This window comes from Schistocerca nitens, chromosome 2 (assembly GCF_023898315.1).
Source record: "Schistocerca nitens isolate TAMUIC-IGC-003100 chromosome 2, iqSchNite1.1, whole genome shotgun sequence".
In the NCBI taxonomy this organism is placed as follows: domain Eukaryota; kingdom Metazoa; phylum Arthropoda; class Insecta; order Orthoptera; family Acrididae; genus Schistocerca; species Schistocerca nitens.
The window spans coordinates 630,947,898-630,968,871 of NC_064615.1; the positions used below are offsets into that span (position 1 = coordinate 630,947,898).

At 40.7% G+C, this 20,974-nt stretch overlaps 1 protein-coding gene across 3 annotated transcripts in view; it reads right to left on the reverse strand.

The window, feature by feature from the left end:
* LOC126236739 (deubiquitinase DESI2) overlaps window positions 1–20,974 on the reverse strand; it is a 131,783-nt gene that overhangs the window by 74,650 nt on the left and 36,159 nt on the right. The window lies entirely within an intron of this gene.

The window sequence follows — 20,974 nt, forward strand, 5'->3', positions numbered from 1 at the left end:
AGAGACTTGTCGTCCTGTCCAACTTTTTGGGTACATCTCAGTTGTAGAATGAAAGCTCATATTATGATAACTTTATCAAAATGTGCTATCAAAATGCTCATAAATTTGGATCATATTTTATCAGCCTGTATCTACTGAATGAATAACTTTCTGAAGCTGAATCTTTAGTCATCTGCAGCCTTTCATCATGTCAAAAAGCTCTATAAGTGGCACCTTGATGGTTCAAATAGAAACTGACTTATCTAAGTTTCAAGTCTTCTGAATAGGTTTTTAGTTTTTTTTTGGCACATTTTCAAGAGGCCATAATTCAAAAGGGATCACCCAAATCTGATTTTCCTGGGCACCATTGGAAAGAGTTTACTCTGTTTGATCAGAAAAGATGTTTTTATTTTTGAGACATTGCATTTAAGAACAAATAAAACTTATTCATCCATTAGATTCAAAACATAACCTTTGTGCGATCTAGCATTGGTTCATGTTGACTTTGCCACTACCTGTCTTACTCTTTGTAGTTCCTAAGGCCTACTGTTTCAGTTCTCATTGATTCAGTTGCTGAACGTGTTGATAATATCAATTAAAATGGACTCGGGTGAGCTATACTGTCAACCCCACTTCCTATAAATCATGCCCTGAAATGAGATCCGTTCTGTCTGAAATTTTGCCTACCATACCTAGAATAGTTTTCCATCACTGTCCAAATCTCCGTAATATTCTTGTCAGACCCTATGCTGCTCCTGCACCCATCTCCCTACCCTATGGCTCCTACTCCTGTGACCATCCCTGCAGCAAGACTTGTCCTATGCACCTTCATATCACCACCTATAACATCCTTGTAACTGGCAAAACATACTATCAAAGGGAGAGCCACATGTGAAATTACACATCATATACCAGCTATTATGTAAACACTGTTCAGCCTTCTACATCGGCATGACTACCACCAAATTATCAATTGGGATGAATGGGCATAAGCAGAGGCTATATACTGGCAACACACAGTATCCTGTTGCAGAGCATGCTCTACAACACAACATGACATTCTTGGCCTCAGCGCCTGTTTCACCACATGCACCATCTGCATTCTCCCCCCAAACACCAATTTCTGAGTACTCCGCACGTGGGAACTAGCACTACAACATGTCCTTGGTTCTCGCCATTCACCTGGCATTAATTTACGTTAATTTCTTCCGTCTCAGCTTTTCTTCCCTGTACTACTCTTTGCTTCATTCTGTTTTAGTTTTCAACGTCTTTCATTCTCTTTCCCATCTATTTTCACTGCCCCTCCCACCTCTGTTACGTACAATGCTTCTTAGCTTCTCAATGCCCACTAACTTGTGCACGATATTTTAGAAGTAATATTTGTCTTGGATAGTACCCTGTCTTCCACCTTTAAGTCCTCAGGTTTTCAAATCTCGTCCGATGCAGTCCCCAACAATAGTCTTTCCTTCTGATCCTATAGGGTAAGTCTCCCCTGACCCACGGTTCTGGGTAACTTTCCTAAAATTTACCCCTTTTCCCAGACCTCTCCAGTCGCTTTCCTTCACCTTTCTTCCTTCCCCTTCAACCCTTCTGCCTGATAAAGGAGCCACTGGCTCTGAAAGCTTGCCAGTCACAAGTTTTTACGTGTTTATTGTGCTGCTGTTTGGTGAGTAGATTTTTATCTATCCAATTAAATAATTTGATTATAATAGAGGGAAACATTCCACGTAGGAAAAATATATCTAAAAACAAAGATGATGTGACTTACCAAATGAAGGTGCTGGCAGGTCGACAGACACACAAACACATACACACAAAATTCAAGCTTTCGCAACAAACTGTTGCCTCATCAGGAAAGAGGGAAGGAGAGGGAAAGACGAAAGGATGTGGGTTTTAAGGGAGATGGTAAGGAGTCATTCCAATCCCGGGAGCGGAAAGACTTACCTTAGGGGGAAAAAAGGACGGGTATACACTCGCGCAGACACACACATATCCATCCACACATATACCGACACAAGCAGACATATTTCAATGTCTGCTTGTGTGTGTGTGTGTGTGTGTGTGTGTGTGTGTGTGTGTGTGTGTGTGTGTGCGCGCGCGAGAGTGTATACCCGTCCTTTTTTCCCCCTAAGGTAAGTCTTTCCGGTCCCGGGATTGGAATGACTCCTTACCATCTCCCTTAAAACCCACATCCTTTCGTCTTTCCCTCTCCTTCCCTCTTTCCTGATGAGGCAACAGTTTGTTGCGAAAGCTTGAATTTTGTGTGTATGTTTGTGTTTGTTTGTGCGTCTGTCGACCTGCCAGCACCTTCATTTGGTAAGTCACATCATCTGTTTTTAGATACAATTAAATAATTTTATCAATAACTGATTGTTTTCATTGTTACATTTCCATTTATTCTAATTGAAATACAGTTTTTTACCTGGGAAAATTCGGCTAAGTTCTTTATTTTGAAAAATGTTACTACTCTTTCTTTTACAACATTTGGAATCTTCTTGCCACAGCTGTTCTTTGGCAGTGCCAACAATACATCATTTTCTATCTTTAATTTCTATATGCTTCTACCAACCTTTCCGAAACACCAAATTCTTGCATTACCTCGTTTACTGTCCAGCCTTGAGGTACTAATGTCAAAATCTGCAATTCTTCAGGTTGCCTTGATAATCGCAACTTCTCTTTCAATTCTTTAATCAGCTGATTTTAATCTTCACATTCAGGATATGCCTTGCTTGTGTAGGTATTGAAAATCACTTGTGTTAAAGCCTCCGGCAGCAACAATGTTATTCACAACTGCCTTTTGAGTTTCATTTGCTTTTCATTTTATATAACCTTTGGCATCCCTTGTTGGTACACTGAAATCTTAGAGGAGTGACCCCACTAGTAGTTAGACTTGTACTGAATGATTCTGCTGGATATGCTAACTCTGGTTCGTCATCTGACTGGGATGAAGTTAACTGAGACTTTGCTGTGTTCTTTGCAGAAAACTGTTTTCTTCAAATTGGACAAATCTTCTGAGCAGGTTTCACACTGCTCTTTGCACAGCTTACAACTGATTGGCTATTCTTGCATTAACAATCCATAACCCCTTTTTTACAGAATGGTTCTTTGCACCAAAAGGTTTACAACGGGATTGTTGTAGAAATTCACACTTGTTCAATTTCAAAAGTAGGCTATCGCTTTGTGATGAAAGCATATTTGGGCATTTTCAATGAGACATATTTCACTTCTTTGGTTTAGTAATTCTTGTAGTACAACTGAAAATTCTATGAGATTAGATTGAAGCCTGGTTGATGCACAAATGTTTTCCGATGACATGCAGAATTATCTGCAAGGCCAGTGCTATCTGCCATTGAAAGTTCTTTGATATCCATGAAACTACCGTTTAATTTTTACCTCCTATTGCCTTTGATTTCAATATTTTACAATGTAAAATTGCTGCATATTTCCACCTGAAAAAATTAAACAATCACAGTTAACGAAAACTTTTGTGGGGAATTTTGAAACAGAACAAAAGAAATTTAAATACCCCGATAAACATTTCTTAATAGGCAGATAATCTGAAATAATTTTTATTTACAGGAAAACACATTTAACCAGTAATTACAACAGACTTTACAGCACTTAAAAATGCACACATTAAACCTGAACATTTTTGCCACACAAAAGTGCCCTTCGATGCCGAGGTCAAAGCATGTTTTAAAACTTCATTGTTGTCTTTAAACCTGTCTGCCTCAAAAATGAAGGACACTTTACTTGGTACGACCAAGTGAGCTCTTTTCAATGATTGCTTTGGAGATATGGCCTATAGAAAATGAGTCAAAACTGACTAATTAAATTTTTGAGTAGACTTTGAACATAGATAACACCACACATGACTGAAAAATCAGCTTCGCAACGTTACTCTTTCAATACATACAGGCCAATAAAATACAGTCCAAATTTGTTACTGCAATGTTTGTTAGCCACCTTCATAGTATATTACAATAAATTTACTATAACTCGAGCTTTTGTTCAACAACTAAGCTATTGTACACAAAAAGTTGAACAGGATCACTAAGTTTTGCCATGATAAGTCATTTAGATTCTGAGCAATGGCAAAACAAACTCAATGATTTATTCATTCAACTCATAATGTCAAAAAAGTAGGCTTCATAAAGATGTGTCTATTGGCCTAAACATGCTACTTATGGAGCTGTAATTTGGCAAGACTTCATGTAAAATCTACATGTATATCCTGCAAAAACTTCATCAAAATTGGAGGAGGTTGAAGTGCAATCCTTTGGTCGCTTGACATGGAATGACTTTTAGAGCATGTAAATCAAGTTGGCTAGCCACCAATAGTTTGTTAGTTGGTTACATAGAATATATATATGAAGTTGGCTAGTCACCTATAGTTAATTACTTAGTTACATGTTCCATACTTCATTTGAATGATTCTTTTACCGAAATGATGTGGAATGAGTCAGTTTACAGGACATGTATCAAGCTTAGTGTTAGCATTACTGAACACATTATCATTTTATTCCCACTCGTGCAACAAAACTTTTTTTTTACTTGCTACCAGTTTTTAAGTAGAAATTATTTTAAATTAGATTTTGCTGTGCTGCCTGTCACACAGTTTATGTTAGTGGGCAAATGATCAAAAATTTTATTGCTCCATATTGAACTCCTCTCTGAGGCATGGGTTACTTTTGTTTGTTGTTGTCTTCAGTCTAAAGACTGATTTGATGCAGCTCTCCATGCTACTCTATCCTATGTGAGTCTCTTCATCTTTGAATAACTACTACAACCTACACCTTTCTGTATCTGCTTACTGCAGTCATCTCTTGCTTTCCCTCTACGATTTTTACACCTACACTTCCCTCCAATACACTGAACTGGTGATAAATTGATATCTTGGAACGTGTCCTATCAACCAATCCCTTCTTTTAGTCAAGCTGTGCCACAAATTTCTTGTCTCTCCAACTCTATTCAGTACCTACTCTTTTGTTATGTGATTGACACATCTAATCTTCAGCATTCTTCCATGTCACCACATTTCAAAAGCTTCTACTCTCTTCTTTTCTAAACTGTTTATCATCCATGTTTCACTTGCATACTTGCTACATGCCACACATTTACTATAAGAAAAGGCTTCCTTACACTTAAGTCTATACCTTATGTTAACAACCTCTCCGGGGGATACCACCATGACGAAGCACTGTCCATGCAGGTGGAGAGGCTTGCGTATCTGCGGGAAGCTGAGGGCTATGCCGAAGGTAGAGGACCTACTGCAGGAAAGGCCTCAGCCGATGGATCAGACTAAGAGTGTCCCACAACGTCCCCTCTTCCATATCCACTCCTAGTCCTACCCTATTCCCTGACCCAACCCAAGGTGTGATGCGATCCGTTCTGAGAGGTGCGTGGCACATGGGAAGATGTGTCGCAAACGGAGTCTCAGGGATACCGAGCGGCCTCCCTGAGTAATTAGCATTATACCGCGCAGGGTATTCGTAGTGTGGACCTTCTAGATCCCCAAATCTCGAAGGACCAACATGGACACGATTACAGAAAAAGAAACTGAGGGGCAAATTGAGACCTCAGATAGCCAAACATTGGGGACTGAACCGATGGAAGGCACTTCCACTACTGAATCAGGGTCTAGACCTGAGCCAGAAGTGGGAACTGTAACCGAGAAGCTAGACCAGATTAAGATCAAAAGCTTGTCTGGGACCCAAAGGAGGAAGCTACTCAGGGAACAGAGGGAATAAGAAGGAAAAGAATGGCTTACTAAACACAAATGGAGGGAAGTAAAGGGACTAGAACCCAAGACCGCCAGGAAAAAACTGTCTCAGGTTGCAGGTGACACGCAGACCCCCCCCCAACATCAAAGACAGGTAGTAAGTGGATAAGGGAGGAATCAAAGGCTCCCTCCTCCCTGGATAAGCGAGTCCAGAAAAACCGAGGCAAGAAATGGGGAAACAGGCCTATAGTACTGCAGTCTCGCATTTTAGGATGGCAGCTATCCAGGAAGGTTATCCACTGGTGGCCATTACCTCGCAGCAGGAGGAACTAGTACAGATGGCCCTCTTTGAAAAGATTGGCAGGGAGGGGGGGGGGGGGGGGGGGGAGACGCTGGCCCAGGTCCCAACTTCAGGAGGGTCTATCTAGATCGTGGTGCACTCATTTTTGTCTGTGAGGGGGTGCACACAGTAGAATGGCTCAAGGACAAGGTGCCCATGATATCCCCGTGGGAAGATGCGAAGCTGCTGGTCAAGATGGCAGCGGAGCTTCTTAAGACCGCAAAGATATCATTATGGGTACCCAAGATCCTCAAGGAACTCTCTTCCAAGATTATGTTCGGGAAAATAGGGGCCCAGAACCCAAAAGTCCTGACAGAAGACTGGAGAGTGATTAACCAGAAGGTTAACCCTGGTGGTGGAGGTTGGTGAAAAGTCCCTGAAGGCGATGCGGGAGCAGGACCTGAAACTGTTTTTTTAGGGTTCTCGCAGGTCACCATCAGGGTTCTCAAAGACCTCAAAGATGGCAGTAAGACGGAGCCTGGAGGTGCTGCAGATTACTCTGCAGCACAGTAAAGGGGCCTCTGCTGCCCTGAGCCGCTGCCTGGTGCAAGAGGAAGTGGACGTGGCCCCGATACAAGAACCCTATTTATACAAAGGGGGTGTTTCGGGTCTCGGAGGCACTGGAGGTAAGCTGATCTATGTTAGAAATCTAAGAAACTCCAGAACATGCATCTATGTTAGAAACGGCATTTCTTTCATGCCAATGATGGATTTCTGCTCTAGGGACTTAGTGACCATCAAAATGCAGCAATGTGAGGAAGGTATCACGAGGGAAATTGTCTTGGCCTCAGCATACCTTCCTGACGAAGACAGTTCTGCCCCTTCCTTGGAAGTGAGGAGACTGGTAGAGACTTGCCATCGGCAAGGTGACCAACTGCTGGTGGGGTGCGCCGCCAATGCCCACAACGTAGTGTGGGGCAGCAAGGACACTAACAATAGAGGTGAGTACCTTCTTGAATTCCTCTTAGCTAACAACTTAGAGGTCCTGAATAGGGGCAATGAACCTACATTCAGGAATAGCAGAAGGGAAGAAGTAACTGACATAACATTTGGTTCCATGACAATGGGTAGCTATGTCAAACAATGGCATGTGGTGTTGGAGCCATCCTCATCAGACCACATGTACGTTAAATTCAAGGCTGAAATGGGAATCAGACAGACCATGACTTATAGAAATCCCAGGAAAACAGACTGGGAGACATACAGGAGGGACCTTGACTTAGGCTTATCGGAAATTAAAACCATGATAAGGAAGCCAGTAGAATTTAAGGAAGTAGCAGAGGCTGTTACATCTGCCATAGTGACCTCATATCAAGACAACTGCACAATCACCAGGAAGTGCACAAATAGGAGTGTTCCTTGGTGGAATAACAAATTGGAAACACAAAGAAAACAGGTACGGAGACTGTTTAATATTGCGAGACACAAAGGACAATGGGCTAAATATTGCGAGGCCCTTCTCAGTAACAACCTTGCAATAAGAGAAGCAAAAGAGGCATCCTGGAAGGCATTCTGTGAGGAAGTGGAAGGCACAGCTGCACAAGCCAGACTTCACAAGATTCTCACTAGAATACCAACTAATCCGGGAGGTACGTTGAGGAAGGAAGATGGGGAATATACAAAGACAGCACATGAGACGCTGGAATTGCTCCTCAAAACTCACTTTCCTCAATATGCTCTGCCAGATAACACAGAGCAGTATGTGACCCCATAGAGACAACAGTTCTCAGGCACTTGAAGAGAGGACTGGGAATCGACCAAGGAGTGTGTGAACTTCAACAAAATCAAGTGGGCAGTGGGAACATTCCAGCTGTTCAAGTCACCTGGCCCAGATGGAATATTTCCAGCTCTCCTGGAACAGGCAGGAGGAAAGCTTATAAGAATCCTATGCAGGCTATTTAGGGTTAGCTTAGCAGTAGGAATCATTCCCAATGTTTGGAGGGCAGTGAAGGTTGTCTTCATTCCAAAGCCAGCGAGAATTGATCATACCAAGGCCAAGGATATAAGACCAATCAATCTGTCCTCCTTAATTCTCAAAACACTGAAAAAACTGGTTAACGTATACGTTGGGGAGAGGAGGCTATGTAGGGTCCCTCTACACCTGAACCAACACGCATACCAACCAGGTAAATCATAAGAAACAGCTCTCCACCAACTCATCGGGAAGGTGGAAAAAGCACTTCACTTCCAAGGAATAGCCCTCTGCATCTTCCTCGATATCGAGGGGGCCTTTAGTAACACGACCTTCGATTCCATGGAAAGGGCAGCAGAGGTGCATGATCTGGGGACCACTATATGTAGGTGGACCAGAGCCATGCTTAGTGGAAGGAAGGTAGAGGCTACCATGATGAATGAAAAGATGGTAATTAAGACCGCTAGAGGCTGCCCACAAGGAGGAGTTTTGTCTCCTCTATTATGGAATCTAGTGGTGAACGAACTCATTGAGGAACTAAATTCCAGACAATGCTTCTGCCAAGGATATGCAGATGACCTTGTTATAGTAATACTTGGCAAATTCACAGACACAGTCAGGAATATGGCACAAGGAGGGTTGGACAGTGTGCAAAAATGGTGCATTAAACAGGATCTGAGACTGTTGTGATGCCATTTACGAAGAGACATATTCAGCATGCAAGTTGGAATCTAAAGCTCTTCGATGAATCTCTACCTGTGAAGGGGACAGTGAAATATCTAGGGGTAACCTTGGATGAGAAGCTAACTTGGACCCCTCATATTAAGAGTATCTGATCCAAGGCAAAAAGCACTTTAGTGAGTACTAGGAGGGCTTGTGGCAAAAACTGAGGCCTAAGCCCCAGGGGTATGCACTGGATATACACCACAGTGGTTAGACCTAGGATTTCCTATGGGACCGTAGTGTGGTGGAAGAAGGTAGAACAGCGGGTTGCTGCTAAAGAGCTTGCTAAGATGCAGAGATTGGCCTGCTTAGCCATGTTGTTGTTGTTGTGGTCTTCAGTTCTGAGACTGGTTTGATGCAGCTCTCCATGCTACTCTATCCTGTGCGAGCTTCTTCATCTCCCAGTACCTACTGCAACCTACATCTTTCTGAATCTGCTTAGTGTATTCATCTTTTGGTCTCCCTCTACGATTTTTACCCTCCACGCTGCCCTCCAATGCTAAATCTGTGATCCCTTGATGCCTCAAAACATGGCCTACCAACCGATCCCTTCTTCTAGTCAAGTTAAGCCACAAACTTCTCTTCTCCCCAATCCTATTCAATACCTCCTCATTAGTTACGTGATCTACCCACCTTATCTTCAGCATTCTTCTGTAGCACCACATTTCGAAAGCTTCTATTCTCTTCTTGTCCGTACTAGTTATCGTCCATGTTTCACTTCCATACATGGCTACACTCCATACAAATACTTTCAGAAATGACTTCCTGACACTTAAATCTATACTCGATGTTAACAAATTTCTCTTCTTCAGAAACGCTTTCCTTGCCATTGCCAGTCTACATTTTATATCCTCTCTATTTCGACCATCATCAGTTATTTTGCTCCCCAAATAGCAAAACTCCTTTACTACTTTAAGTGTCTCATTTCCTAATCGAATTCCCTCAGCATCACCCGATTTAATTTGACTACATTCCATTATGCTCGTTTTGCTTTTGTTGATGTTCATCTTATATCCTCCTTTCAAGACACTGTCCATTCCGTTCAACTGCTCTTCCAAGTCCTTTGCTGTCTCTGACAGAATTACAATGTCATCGTCAAACTTCAAAGTTTTTACTTCTTCTCCATGAATTTTAATACCTACTCCGAATTTTTCTTTTGTTTCCTTTACTGCTTGCTCAATATACAGATTGAATAACATCGGGGAGAGGCTACAACCCTGTCTCACTCCTTTCCCAACCACTGCTTCCCTTTCATGCCCCTCGACTCTTATAACTGTCATCTGGTTTCTGTACAAATTGTAAATAGCCTTTCGCTCCCTGTATTTTATCCCTGCCACCTTTAGAATGTGAAAGAGAGTATTCCAGTCAACATTGTCAAAAGCTTTCTCTAAGTCTACAAATGCTAGAAACGTAGGTTTGCCTTTTCTTAATCTTTCTTCTAAGATAAGTCGTAAGGTTAGTATTGCCTCACGTGTTCCAACATTTCTACGGAATCCAAACTGATCTTCCCCGAGGTCCGCTTCTACTAGTTTTTCCATTCGTCTGTAAAGAATTCGCGTTAGTATTTTGCAGCTGTGACTTATTAAACTGATAGTTCGGTAATTTTCACATCTGTCAACACCTGCTTTCTTTGGGATTGGAATTATTATATTCTTCTTGAAGTCTGAGGGTATTTCACCTGTCTCATACATATTGCTCACCCGATGGTAGAGTTTTGTCAGGACTGGCTCTCCCAAGGCCGTCAGTAGTTCTAATGGAATGTTGTCTACTCCCGGGGCCTTGTTTCGACTCGGGTCTTTCAGTGCTCTGTCAAACTCTTCACGCAGTATTGTATCTCCCATTTCATCTTCATCTACATCCTCTTCCAATTCCATAATATTGTCCTCAAGTACATCGCCCTTGTATAAACCCTCTATATACTCCTTCCACCTTTCTGCCTTCCCTTCTTTGCTTAGAACTGGGTTGCCATCTGAGCTCTTGATATTCATACAAGTGGTTCTCTTCTCTCCAAAGGTCTCTTTAATTTTCCTGTAGGCAGTATCTATCTTACCCCTAGTGAGACAAGCCTCTACATCCTTACATTTGTCCTCTAGCCATCCCTGCTTAGCCATTTTGCACTTCCTGTCGATCTCATTTTTGAGACGTTTGTATTCCTTTTTGCCTGCTTCATTTACTGCATTTTTATATTTTCTCCTTTCATCAATTACATTCAATATTTCTTAGCCCTCGTCTTTTTACCTACTTGATCCTCTGCTGCTTTCACTACTTCATCCCTCAGAGCTACCCATTCTTCTTCTACTGTATTTCTTTCCCCCATTCCTGTCAATTGTTCCCTTATGCTCTCCCTGAAACTCTCTACAACCACTGGTTCTTTCAGTTTATCCAGGTCCCATCTCCTTAAATTCCCACCTTTTTGCAGTTTCTTCAGTTTCAATCTGCAGTTCATAACCAAGAGATTGTGGTCAGAATCCATATCTGCCCCTGGAAATGTCTTACAATTTAAAACCTGGTTCCTAAATCTCTGTCTTACCATTATATAATCTATCTGATACCTTTTAGTATCTCCAGGATTCTTCCAGGTATACAACCTTCTTTTATGATTCTTGGACCAAGTGTTAGCTATGATTAAGTTGTGCTCTGTGCAAAATTCTACAAGGTGGCTTCCTCTTTCGTTTCTTCCCCCCAATCCATATTCACCTACTACGTTTCCTTCTCTCCCTTTTCCTACTGACGAATTCCAGTCACCCATGACTATTAAATTTTCGTCTCCCTTCACTACCTGAATAATTTCTTTTATCTCGTCATACATTTCATCAATTTCTTCAACATCTGCAGAGCTAGTTGGCATATAAACTTGTACTACTGTAGAAGGCATGGGCTTTGTGTCTATCTTGGCCACAATAATGTGTTCACTATGCTGTTTGTAGTAGCTAACCCGCACTCCTATTTTTTTATTCATTATTAAACCTACTCCAGCATTACCTCTATTTGATTTTGTATTTATAACCCTGTAATCACCTGACCAAAAGTCTTGTTCCTCCTGCCACCGAACTTCACTAATTCCCACTATATCTAACTTTAACCTATCCATTTCCCTTTTTAAATTTTCTAACCTTCCTGCCCGATTAAGGGATCTGACATTCCACGCTCCGATCCGTAGAACGCCAGTTTTCTTTCTCCTGAGTAGTCCCCTCCCGGAGATCCGAATGGGGGACTATTTTACCTCCGTAATATTTTACCCAAGAGGACGCCATCATCATTTAATCATACAGTAAAGCTGCATGTCCTCGAGAAAAATTACGGCTGTAGTTTCCCCTTGCTTTCAGCCATTCGCAGTACCAGCACAGCAAGGCCGTTTTGGTTAATGTTACAAGGCCAGATCAGTCAATCATCCAGACTGTTGCCCCTGCAACTACTGAAAAGGCTGCTGCCCCTCTTTAGGAACCACATGTTTGTCTGGCCTCTCAACAGATACCCCTCCGTTGTGGTTGCACCTACGGTACGGCCATCTGTATCGTTGAGGCACGCAAGCCTCCCCACCAACGGCAAGGTCCATGGTTCATGGGGGGTGCTTAGCCATAACGGGCAGAATTAGCAGCACACCAACCGCTGGAATGGAAGCCATGCTGGACATGCCTCCACTTCACCTTTGGGTTAAGATGGAGGCAGCAGCTGGGGCATACAGACTTAAAACTGGCCAAAACTGGGTCTCATTTGGATATCTAGAATCACACACACGAACGTAGTAAGTGAGGTAAATATAGGTATGGCTGGGGAAATGCCCGCTGACTATATAACAACTCCTAACTGCTTTGACAAGCCTTAAAACATAATAATTGGAAGTAGGGAGCAGTGGGAGAAAACAGTTCGGCACCGTACGGGGGACATTGTTTGGTTCACCGATGGGTCGAAAACAGATCAAGGCGTTGGGGCAGGGTTGTACAGGGTTCAGCCAAGACTGGAGAGCATCATCTCTCTAGGGAAACTGGTCTCTGTATTCCAAGCCGAAATTACTGCAAACGGGGCATGTGTGGAGGAGAATATGCATAGGTGCTACATTGACCATAGCATCTACATCTATTCAGACAGCCAGGCAGCCCTGAAACCATTGGCAGCTCCCGCAACAAGATCTAAGATTGTTGCAGATTGCCACAGGGCTCTGGTGGAGCTACGGGGAAGCAATAGGGTGAACCTAGTGTGGGTCCCTGGCCACTCAGGGATCTGAGGCAATCAACAAGCCGAAAGATTGGCTAGGATGGGGGCAACAACTCTATTTATTGGACTGTAACCCGTCTTGACAATCAAATTAGAACTAAGGAACTGGCTTAGGAAACAGCACGTAGGATATTGGACCAAGGTCCATAAACAAAAACAGGGTAAGGTAATGATGCCCAAGCCATGTTTTAAAAGAAGCTCTGTAATCCTGGGATTGAACAGGTGAGAGATCAAACTCATGACTCGACTGATGACCGGCCACGGGAACTTCAAAGAACACCTACACACAATGAGTATAATGGAAGAGAACCCTAAATGTAGGATCTGTGATGAGGGTGAAGAAACTGCATAACACCTAATCTTTGAATGCATGGCATTGGAGAGTAAAAGATACAGAATTTTCGGGACAACTAGACCTGAAGAAATTGTGTCTAACAAAAAACTGGTTGAGGGACTCCTTGCACTATTTAAGGGCACTGGTTGGCTTTACTAGATATACAGGGAGCAATACCGCACAATAAAACTAGTTTTGGTGCGGGTAGTGGCGGGTTAGACTTAAGCTGTTTTAGCTCTCCTGTTAAAATCAAATCAAATCAAATCTTTACGTTAACAAGTTTCTCCTCTTCAGAAATGCTCCTCTTGCCATTGCCAGTCAACATTTTATATCCTCTCTACTTTGGCAACCATCAGTTATTTTGCTGTCCAAATTGTGAAACTCCTCTACTACTTAAAGTGTCTCGTTTCCCTAATGTTATTCTCTCAGCATGGCCTGATTTAATTCTACTACAGCCCAGTATTCTTGTCTTGCTTTTGTTGATGTTCATCTTGTATCATCCTTTCAGGACACTGTCCATTCTATTCAACTGTTCTTCTGGGTTCTTTGCTGTCTCTGACACAATTATAATGTCATTGGCAAACCTCAAAGTTTTTATTAATTTTCCCTTGACTTTAATTCCTACACCAAATTTTTCTTTTGTTTCCTTTACTGCTTGCTCAATGTACAGATTGAATAACATCAGTGATAGGCTACAACCCTGTCTCACTCCCTTCTCAGCCACTGCTTCCCTTTCATGCCCATCAACTCTTGTAACTGCCATCTGGTTTCTGTACAAGTTGTAAACAGCATTTTGCTCCCTGTATTTTGCCACTGTCACCCTCAGAATTTCAAGGAAGGTATTCTACTCAATGTTGCCAAAAGCTTTCTCTAAGTCTATAGATGATATAAACATAGGTTTCCCTTTCCTCAACCTATCTTCTAAGAGAAGTAGTAGCATCAGCATTGCCTCGTATGTTCCTACAGTTCTCCTGAATCCAAACTGATCTTCCCCAACGCCAGTTTTTCCATTCTTCTGTAACAAATTCATGTTAGTATTTTACAGCTATGACTTATTAAACTGGTAGTTTGGCAATATTCACACCTGTCAACACCTGCTTTCTTTGGAATTGGAATTACTATATTCTTCTTGATGTCTGAGGGTATTTCGCCTGTCTCATACATCTTGCTCACCAGATGGAAGAGTTTTGTCATTTCTGGCTCTCCCAAAGCTATCAGTAGTTGTAACGGAATGTTGTCTACTCCCTAGGCCTTTTTTCAACTTATGTCTATCAGCACTCTGTCAAATTCTTCATGCAATATCATAGATCCTCTATATACTCTTTCCATCTTTCTGCTTTCCCTTCTTTCCTTAGCACTGATTTTCCATTTGAGATCTTGATATTCATACAGCTGGTTCTCTTTTCTCTAAAGGTCTCGTTAACTTTCCTGTAGATGGTATCTACCTTTCTCCTTATGATATATGCTTCTAAGTCCTTTCTTTTATTCTCTAGCCACCCTTGCTTAGTCATTTTGCACTTTCTGTCAATCTCCTTTTTTCAATGTTTGTATTCCGTTTCTCCTGCTTCATTTACCACATTTTTGTATTTTCAAACAACAGAAAATAACAATAAGAATATAACAATATTATGAAAAGGAAAGTTGCCAATCAACATATAGCAGAGACGCTGTGTCGCAGACGGGCACAACAAAAAGACTGTCACAATATAAGCTATTGGCCAACACCTACAGTAACTCTGACACACAACTGCAGCCTGTGTGTCATTTATTTCCGACAAAGGCCTTGTTGGCTGAAAGCTTATATTGTGACAGTCTTTTTGTTGTGCATATCCGCAACTTTAACATCTCTGCTATATGGCGAGTGGCAACTTACTTTCTTTTTCTTATTTTTGTATTTTTTTCTTTCACGGTTAAATTCAGTATCTCTTGTGTTACCCAAGAATTTCTACTAGGACTAGCTCCTCTGCTGCCTTCACTACTTCATCTCTCGAAAGTTACCCATTCTTCTTCTACTGTATTCCTTTCCCCTGTTCTTGTCAATTGTTCCCTAATGCTGCTTCTTAAACTCTCAAAAACCTCTGGTTCTTTCAGTTTATCCAGGTCCCATCTCCTTAAATTCCTACCTTGTTGCAATCTCTTTAGTTTTACTCTACAGTTCATTATGACTGAATTGTAGTAAGAGTCCACATCTGCCCTTGAAATCTTTGTCTTAACATTGTATTATCAACCTGAAAACCAAATGTTAGCAATGATTTTGGATCATTTCATGTCAATTGCAACCAATTTGAGAAAATGTTCCAGCTGATAGTCTCAAATTTGGCTGAAATTTAGCACACCAATGCTACCAAGTGTGGAACACTAATGTACAAAATTTTAAGTTCCCCTGCCAATTAGTTCCAGAATTGTGGCTTGTGAAAGAAGGTGGCGAACCTGGAAATTGCAATCCGCATCTGGCACTCTATCTTCAAGGTCTTAATAACTTTGGAACTATTTCGCACAGTCCAGTGAAATTTTTACAACCCAGTAATATCCACTTAAAGAACACACTATATTAATCAAAACACCCACATATTTCTGAGGGAAAATAAAAAATTCCAAAATGTGATTAAAAAATGTAATACATTAAAAGGTACATATTGTAGTTGCCCTCTATGCCAAATATAATTCACTCAAAAAGTTTTTTTTTTTTTTTTTTTTTTTTTGGGGGGGGGGGGGGGGGGGAAGCTTAATGTGGCCTAAACACACACAAAACTCATCTTGCCCATATCAGTCACACAAATAGAGTTATATGCACACGAAATTACAAAAATTCGAAAAATTACCTGAAAAACATAAATTTTCTTAGTGTGGTAGCACAAAAGGGACAAGTTATATCCAAGCCAAATTTCAAACACTGCATAAGTAGACCATAATATAATATGTGGCAAAATTTCAACTTGTTATTGCAAGGCATTTGTGAACAATAAAAGATGACAGAGATGTATTTGGTTATGTTACTTTTAACACAATTTAGCAAGTAATAGTGATGATGCAGACAGCTTGTTTCAGATAAAGCTGCAGCAATTGTTGGGAACCATTAGGCAACAGAAAGTTAAACAATGGTAGTTTTCAGGGCCAGTAATTGTTAGGCAACAAAGGAAACAAGCAACAATTACAGGTTACTCATGTTTTTAAGATTCTAGTTCAGACTGGTCAGTACTGTTGTGGAAAGTCAGTATGGAGGCAGAAGAGTGTACTAGTGGTGCTTTTGTTCAAACAAGTTTCAGTATTGGAAAGGCACAAGCATCTGAATGTCATAAAAGAACATATGAACAAAATCTGGGTTTCGCTTTGTACTGTATGATCAGGATGAATCCGACCAAGATTTGTTGCTATGGAGATCCAGGATACACCATGTGGGCACAAGAAGTACAGTTCCAGGAAACTTTAGTGTTTTTTTATCATCATATGAAAGCGTTTCTGGGTAAGTATTCTTTCCTACAAAGAAGTTGTTTTGATCCATTCTGATAATTTACATAACAGTGACGAAGAGTATCAGCCACCTACGACCACAGCGGATGAGCAATTAAATACTTCAGTGACTGCTCTTGGTTTGTCTCCCATGAAAACACAAAGTTGGGAAAAGACACAGGCCCAGCTATGGTAGAAGAAAACTACAAGAAGCTCAAATGGAATTAAAACACAAAATAGCTGACACACTAATGGTGGAAGAGGAAGAACTATCTGCTCCAAAGGAACAGAAATCATGCCAGAAATGCTCTGATTTGGACAAAATTGTGCACGATTTGAAAGAAAAATGTGCCATATCCACACACCAGAAAAAAGTAGCAATTTTTACCCTTGCACCTTCCAGCTGGTCTATTGACTACACTGCAAAGGAATTCAATGTTTCTACATATATGGTAAAGCAAGCTACGAAAATAAAAGTAACACAAGGAGTGTTTCCACAACTTCAGCAGGCTCAGGGTAAGCAATTGAGTTCAGAAATAAAGGTGCTAGTGTCGGAGTTTTATGAAAATAATGACTACATCTGAATAATGCCTGGAAAAAAAGACAATGTAATGGTGAAAATGGGAAATGTACGTGAACAGATGCAAAAAAGACTTGCTATGCAACATATCAGAAATAGGCTATATGTAGAATTCAAGGAAAAATATCCGAATACCAAAGTAGGTTTATCATCTTTTTTCAATCTTCGGCCAAAATGGGTTGTGCCTGTAAGTGCAAGGGGCACATACAATTTTTGTGTATGTGAGACCCAACAAAATGCTAAGCTGATGTTTGCTGCTATAAGGGATTCTGGTCTGCATTACAAAGGTGCAATGAAGCTGCTAGTGTGTGACATCAGTTCCTATCAGTGCATGATACACAGGTGTGAAAAGTGTCCTGGTAAGGAAAATCTTGCAGAACACATGACTAACACTCTGTATGGTGAATTCCTTATGGATGATGATGAACTTGTTTCTTATAAACAATGGACACACATGGATTGCACAAGTCTTGAAACAAAGCAAAGTACAGTGGAAGATTTTGTTGAAATGTGATGTCAAAAAACGGACAAACTGACCACACACACCTTCACAGCAACAGCACAATCGGCTTATCTCCAGTTTTGTAAGGATAATTTGAAACAAGATGAAATTATAGTAATACTAGACTTTTCTGAAAATCATGCATTTATAGTTCAAATTGCCATCCAAGGATATCATTGGGACAACAGTCAAGCAACTCTCCAGCCATTTGCAATTTACTATAGAGGTGAATCAGGTGACGTGGCTGTCATGAACCTGTGCGTTTTTAGTGACTGTTAATTCATGATGCAATTGCAGTTCATGCCCATATTCGCACTGTCATGGCATATGTGAAAAACAAGCTGCCTAACATACATTTTGCGAAATACTTCAGTGATGGGGCAGCTAGTCAGTACAAAAACTGTAAAAATCTAAAAAATTTATGCATGCATTACCATGATTTTCAGATTCATGCAGAATGGAATTTTTTCGCAACAAGTCATGGTAAAAATATATGTGATGGTATTCGTGCTACCATTAAGCGCATGGCACCACGAGCTAGTCTGCAACACCCTACAGAAGGTCACATTCTAACATCTCTTCAATTGTTTACCTGGGTACAGAAAAATATCTCTGGCATACAATCATTCTATGTTACGAAAGATGAGGTGAAATCAGTTGAAGAGTTGCTAAAAAGCAGACTAGAATGCGTTAAAACTGTTTCAGGCACAAGGAGCCATCATCACTTCTCTCCAGCGGACTCTGACAATGTGCAGATGAGCAGACTGTCCGGTTATAACTATAGATTCATGCACAACATGTGTCTTCACAGTGTATCTGACTCAGGATTCAGAAGCAAAAGCAGCAACATACAAGCAGGTTGCTATGGTATTGCTGTTTATGATGACAAATGGTAGTTAAGATGTGTTGGAGAGTGCTCTGAAGTAGAAGGTGATGTATTTGTGAACTTCATGGCACCAGCAGTATCATTTCATTGGCCACGTTTTGCAGACAGGTGTTGGATTCCTTTTAAACATATTCTTATGACAGTTCCAGTTCCTACCACAGTGCCACTCAATGTACAGAGTACAGTAGCTAAAGTGTGGGAGAACTTCAGTTTGAAGCACAATCGACTGGTTTTTAGCAGTTAAGGTGCAGTAAACATTAATGATAGGTTGTGTTAATCTGTCTATATGTTGTTGCATAGTGATTAAACAGTTGTGAGAGAGGACAAGAAGAGGCAGAACAGTTTACGATATGTTTTTACAAAATTGTGTTGTGGTACAATGGCCACATCATCAAATACATATCTCAACTTCTATTGTACACAAATGTCTTGCAATAATATGCTGAAATTTTGAGATATATATCATTATGGTCTACTTATGCAGTGTCAGTGTGTGAAATTTGGCTTGGATATCACTTGTCCCTTTTGTGCTACCACACTTCAAAAAACCATGTTTTTTGGGTAATTTTTCAAATTTATGTATTTTCATGTGCATGTAACTCAGTTTTTGTGACTGATATGGGCATGTTGAGTTCTGTGTGTATTTAGGCCACATTAAGCTTTCCACAAATATATATATATATATATATATATATATATGATGTGACTTACCGAACGAAAGTGCTGGCAGGTCGATAGACACACACACACAAACAAACAAACACAAACACACACACATACATTCCCACGTAGAATGTTTCCGTCTATTATACATATATATTATATTTGGCATGGAGGGCAACTACAATATGTACCTTTTAACATATTACATTTTTTTAATCACATTTTGGAATTTTTTATTTTCCCTCAGAAATATGTTGTTGGCGTTTTGATTCATGGAGTGTGTTCTCTAAATGGATGTTACTGGGTTGTAAAAATTTCACTGGACTGTGTGCAATAGTTCCCAAGTTAATAAGACCTGAAGTTGGGTCTGAAGATACATTGCCAGATGTGGGTTACAATTTCCGGGTCATGCCACCTTCTTTCACAAGTCATAATTCTGGAACTAATTGGCAGGGGAAACTAATACATTGTACACGAGTGTTCCACACATGGTAGAATTAGTGTACAGAATTTCAGTCAAATCTGAGACTATGAGCTGGAGCCCCTGGTTGAACTGACCAAATAACTGATGACGTCATACCATAACCCCTTAAACGTAATGGTACAACATTATAGTACGAGTTTAGAGTTTACTAACAACCGTTAATATGGAACTACTTTAATATTTTGTTAATAAAACACTGACAAACCAATTATTTCTTAAGCAACATTTTTCAGCAGAGTGAAAGTTTTCTGTCATCGTGGCAAAGAACAGCACCACCCATTGTATTTCCAAACTGTGCTGTGTACTTCACAAAATATAAAATATTGTGTCTGTGCAGCATATTCCCCACAAATCACGGACCTTGCTGTGGTGAGTGTCTTGCATGTCTCAATGATACAGAGAGCCATGCTGTAGGTGCAACCACAACAGACGGGTATCTTTTGAGAGGCCAGATAAACTTTTATCCTGAAGAGTGGTAAACAGCCTTTTCTGCAGGAGCGGCACTCTGGATGAATGACTGATATAGCCTCGTCACATTATGTAACGTGGACTTCCTGTGTTGGTACTGTGAACAGCTAAGCATGTAAAAACTACAGCCGCCATTTTTCCTGAGGATATGCAGCTCTACTGTATGTTTAAATGATACTAATATCCTTTTGGATAAAACAGTTCCCATTTTGATCTCCAGGCAGGACTAATCAGGAGGATATTATCAGGAAAAACAAAACTGGCAATTTACAAGTTGGAGCATGAGATATTAGACCCCTTTATCAGGCAGGTAGATTAGAAAATTATAAAGGGAAATGGATAGGTTGAAGTTAGATACAGTGGGAATGATGAAGTTCAGTGGTAGGATGAACAGGACTTCTGGTCAGCTGAGTACTAGGTTATAAAAACAATATAGGTCGCTAGAGGTAATTCAGGAGTAGGTCTAGCAACACATAAGGAAATAGGAATGCAGACAGCTACGACAAACAGCATATTGTAACCAAGACAGACATGAAACCAACACGCTCCACGACAGTAGCCTCCACGTTTGTATGCCAATCAGCTCTACACACAAGGAAGTGATTGACAAAAATGTATAATGAAATGAAAGAAAATAAGCTTTTGAAATACATTCAATCCTCCTAATGGTCATCTACCTTTATCTCCTCGTTTCTCAAAATGAACAGGCTTGCTAC